The sequence below is a fragment of the Monopterus albus genome, unplaced genomic scaffold, assembly GCF_001952655.1.
Source record: "Monopterus albus unplaced genomic scaffold, M_albus_1.0 scaffold25.1, whole genome shotgun sequence".
In the NCBI taxonomy this organism is placed as follows: domain Eukaryota; kingdom Metazoa; phylum Chordata; class Actinopteri; order Synbranchiformes; family Synbranchidae; genus Monopterus; species Monopterus albus.
This window is the reverse complement of record NW_018127905.1, coordinates 2,741,553-2,746,802: the sequence shown is the minus strand read 5'-3', so window position 1 is coordinate 2,746,802 and position 5,250 is coordinate 2,741,553. Positions and strand designations below refer to the sequence as shown.

At 39.8% G+C, this 5,250-nt stretch overlaps 1 protein-coding gene across 1 annotated transcript in view; it reads left to right on the top strand.

The window, feature by feature from the left end:
* The first annotated feature begins 312 nt into the window (after positions 1-312).
* The window catches only part of nat16 (N-acetyltransferase 16), a 27,592-nt gene continuing 22,654 nt past the window's right edge, over positions 313-5,250 (top strand). The window contains exon 1 of the mRNA XM_020594968.1: positions 313-526. The gene's annotated coding sequence lies outside the window, so the exon portion shown is untranslated. The remainder of the gene's footprint in view (positions 527-5,250) is intronic.

Here is a 5,250-nt window from a genome sequence, read left to right as displayed (position 1 = left end):
AGTTTATCCACGACTATAATGACTGGCACAGTATCACCTCAGTGCAATGAAGAGTAAATACAACCATTTTATGTATCAGTGTGCAAGCTCTTCTGTCATAATATGCATTATAGTCTCTCTTGTTCCTACATCCTTTCCCATTTTTGATTGCACATATTTCCTATTATTGTTTAATTGTTTTTCTTATTTTACACATTTTCATTGTAATTTCTTATTCCCTTGCAAACACACCGAGAACCTCTGTATTGGAGTCAAATTCCTTGCATGTTCAAACGTACTTGGCCATCAAAGATGGTGGTGGTGATTTGGGGGTGATGCTTAGGCGCTCCAATGAGTCCAGTACGGCGGCTTGACGTAGTGAACCGGGAGGGGCGGTGCTTGTGGTTCGTGTTGAGTCTCCAGTGCATCACCGAGAAATCCGGTCTGTCTGTCTTTCATTCAATACCGGCTCGTACATCAGTAGTGACCCAGTTTATCGTCCAGTCTCCTCCGACGACAAGGACACCTCCGCTGGCCATCATCCACGGTAAGACCCGCTGAGCCCAAGGCTGGACAGCGGCTACTGGTTAGATAATGGATGGTTCAGCGCTGTCTTATAGGTCTGTTTGAAGGAGAATTACAAAGCATATCTCTATGGGCTTACGGAGCGCGTGCGGTTACAGGCCCGCGGAGGTCATTATGGCGTAGGCAATTTTATGGCAAATTGATTTTTTTCTGCAGGTGGTAGGTATTGTGTAGTATCCTTAGAATGTGTTATGCTTCAAAATAATGAGCATACAGGAAAGTGAACTTGCCCTATTATTTTGTTTTTTTCGTTCTCTTTGCTCAGTTAGTTGCATCACTAATGACGACACATGCCACCGCTGAATATGTAGTTCAAACCCTGAACATGTCTTACAGAATTTTATTCACGTAAATGGCATTTTTCCACATCATTACCATCTGAACACATTGTTACACAGGCCTATAATACCTTGGTACTAGAGATTTTTGGGATCTGGCATTTTCTTTGCCTTTATAAATCATAGCATTTTATAACTGATCATTCTAAGGCTGAAATTATAAAGAACCATTTTTGATTAAGAGTCAGCCAGACAGCTTATTTTGGAGTCACTCTTCAACACAAATATGCACCATAGGTAGTCCACTTAATACATTCTGTATTTTTTTTTCTCAGCAAAAATTAAATACGACTTTGTTAGATCAAAACCAGCACTTGGATTAATGAAATAGTGGACATTTAAGTTTTATATTTTGTGAACAATAATTAAGATGTAATAAGCTGTGTAATTGCAGCCCTCTAGATCTGTTATATTTAACATAAGTAAGCTAGTCTGTACATTTTCAGAAAATCATTAAAAACCCATCTAAATGTTCATCCGACCAGTCAAAGCCTAAACACTGTTTGACTTAAAACTGAGAAAAGCAGCATATCCCCACTTATGCTTTAGGTTCGATATACAAAATGGACCTCACATTTATTCATTTCCTTTTATTTAATAAGGTTCCCCCAATTTAAGCTCTAGGAATCAAAACTATTCTTTTGTTTATAAATTGTGCCAATTTGATTGTTGCCACAGACGTGTCAAATAGTGTTGGAAAATACTGGTTAATTTGGGGGAAAAACAACAACAACAAAAAACTGAACAGAACAGAGACACCAGTTGTGAAGTTTGTATACAGGACCCAAATGCAGACTCAGGAAATAGGCGATACTGACTAGCACTGCAAGGCTTTAATAACCACCCCCAGCACAGACTCTTAATACCTCTACCCTCCGGCCGGAGGTACAGGAGTGTGAAATGCAGGACCTCTAGACTGAAAAGCTCTTTCCAACTGCCATCAGACTCCTGCCAGCTGACAGGAGTATACAATCAGGACTTCATGTAGTTCCACTTTTACCATTTACATTCTAAGTTTGCAGATGCACAATTGCACACTCCCTGCCACCTATTGCACATCCAGCACCGATGTAGCATACATTCTGTCTTTAGTGTATTCTTTATATTTTCTTATTACATTTGTTTCCACTTCCTTTAGATTTTGTGTACCATTTATCTACCCTATATTTCACCTTGTAATGTTTGACATTCATTGTGGACAGCAAAGAAAGAATTTTATTGTACAGGGAAACACGTTTCCTTACTGTTCACATGCCAATAAACACAGAGTCTTTAGTCTAGACCAGCATATGGCAAAAGAACAGCAGCAACAAACTAAGGCAGAGCAACGATGAGTATGTAACGTGAACCAAGAAAACTATATAGAAGGTGAAGACACAGGCAACAAGGAAAGTATCAAAAGAGAAACAATTTACCATAAGCTATACCAACATAGAGATTCAATTAATAAAACGGCAATACCCAAACCCACAAAGAAAAAACAGCCAGGGAGCAAACATGCAGCACACTAATAAAAAGAGCTCCAAAGAAGTTAAAGGATAATTTGACCCAAGGGCAGGGAATACCAAGTAAGAATGAAAACAAGAGACCATAAATGAGAATTTCCAAAAATGCAGCAGAGGAGAGCAAGGCAGCATCCAGCAGGGAGATGAGCAGATCAAAGTACAAAACAGGAGGTGAAGACATAAGCCAAGACCAAATAGGAGAGAAAGGCAGGGTGTTATGTACAGACACCCCAGCAAACAGACTGAGAGAGGTGAGGTGATTATAAAGGCTGAGCCAGGAAGCCAATGAGCAGCAGGTGAAAGCAGTATGTGACAATCAGGGGTAGTGTAAATGTGCAGCTGGTGAGATGGCAAGAGACAGGAAATGAATACAAAATAAAAGTATAAAAGAGGAAGTTGTACCAGAGCCATGACACCGGGGTTGAAATGGTAAATGGACTGCACTTATATAGCGCTTTTCTACCTTACCTGGAAAAAGTGCTTTACAGATTCACCCATTCATGCACACACTCACACACACCAGTGGTGGCGGTTGAACTTGTGCCCATCCTACCTATTTTGTTGGATTCTGCATTTCCTCTTGTCACCATATAATTTTTTCCCAGGAGTATTTTATGTCATCTGTCATTTATTTCCTATTGATACTAACAAAATGCTTAAACTGGAACAGTAGCCTTTCGGCATAGGCAACAATATTCTTTTTCTTTGGAGACTAGTGTTCACTGGCTTGCATGAGCTCTTAACTTCTACAGATTTATATGGACAGTGGTTATATAAATGGTGGTTAAATATATATATATATATATTTTTTTTTTTACAAAAGGTGTGTTTGCTGTATATGTATTATGCAGACATTTTGAGTATGTACAAACCATTGCTTGCTGTATCTTGTTATACAGACAAACATGGATTAACTGTTCATGAGAGTGATGGCACAGGGGAAGAAACTGTTCTGGTGTTTGGTTGCTTTGGCGTACACTGCTCTATAGTGCTGTCCAGAGGGGAGGAGTTCAACCTGTTATAGCTCCTCCTTTCTCCTTAGTCTCCTCTTGATCTCCCTAGTCACTGTGTTCCTGGCCTGCCTGTACAGGATCCTGTCCCCAATTCTGTAGGCCTTCTCCTTAGCATAATAAAGCTGCTTGAGTTTCACTGTGAACTTCTTCTTCTTGTTGTATGTGCACATGGTCTTGGTGGTCACACATGTCCTCACAAAAGCTGAAGTATGATGTCACAGTGCCAGTGGGTTTGTCCAGTTCTGTAGAAACAGCTTTAAAAACCCTCCAGTCTGTGCAGACAAAGCAATGTGCTCTGATTTTGCCTCCTCGGTCCATCTCTTCACTGTTTGACCACAGGTTTGGCAGATTTAAGTTTCTGCCTGTTGGTCACGTTGAGATGGATCATGCAGTATTTACAGAGTCCCAAAGCTGCATGGAGGACAGAGCGATAGACATCCTTTATTACAGTGTAGCAGTGATCCAGTGTGTTTTTGTCCCTGGTGGGACAACTGACGTGTGCTGTCTGTAAGTGGACAGTTCCTGGTCACGGTTTGCGCTGTTAAAATTCCCATAGACAATGAATAGGGAGTCTAGATGTTTCAGTTCCATGCTAGTTATTTAGTCAACCAGGTGCTGTAGTGCCTTGCTAACATAGGCCTGGGGTGGGATGTAAACGGCGACCAGAATAAGTAATAGAAATTAAAATAAAAAGAAAATAAGAAATGGCTTGCAGTTAATTAATAGTCTCAAGGTCCATGTTGCAAGTTTGCCCTAACACTGTGACATCTTTACACCAGCCTCATTTATGCAGAAGCAGATGCTTGCAGTCTTTTGTGAGTCACAGAGGGAGAGAGGTGATGTAGTGGTTAACACTGTCATGTCACAGCACAAAGATTCTGGGGCTGAACCTCACGTGTGGAGTTGGCATTTCTCCCTGTTCTTCTGTGGGTTTTCTCTGGGTACTCAAGCTCCCACAGCCCAAAGACATGCATGTTAGGTTTACTGATGACCAAATTGTTCATAGGTGTGAATTGCTGTCTAGCTCTTTGAGTCAGCCCTGAGATAAACTAGCCACCTGTCCAGGGATGTACTCCACCTCTCACCTACCATCGCCTTGGATTAGCTGAGTGGGTATGATAAGGGATGGACAGATGGGTGGATACCTGGATGTGACTAACAGAGATGTCCATTTTGAATAATTGATTTTCAAATTATTAGTGATGAAACCATTACAATTTTCTTGGCCACTTCAAATTTCTGAATTTTTTTAACTGCCTGACCTGCTGATACTGATTTTCTTTCTTTCTAGGAAACTATAACTTTTCTTTAATGAAATTACAATCTGTTTCACTATCACTCAAACTAATATTTTTTTAAAAGTGTTCCATGACAGGACAGACCTTCTTTTCCACAAAGCTCCAACTAAAAATAAAGTGCAGTGTTTGTACATTTCCAAATGTAAACAGGTGCAACAGGTAATAGAAAGAAACTAGACCTCCACGGCTTATTTTGGCATTGCGTATATTACAAATTGCAAGCTTTGTGTCTCAATTGGTGCATCTTTACAGATTATGTGGAAAAAAAAAGGTTTGTCCAGTTACTGACATTTGACATTTTGCAAATTTTTCATTTTCATCCTAATTGTATTGTATATATTTATTAATAGATTGTTGTTTTTGTCTCTTTATTGTATTTAACTGCACATTTTCTTTCTGGGTGACCACAACATTTTTGGTAAATAAATATGATTCTGATTTTGAACATGTAAAACAGAGTAATTTATTAAGTCCACCAAGCTTTATGCTATTTATGATTAAAATCAATTAATACTGGGGGGGGGGGGGGCCC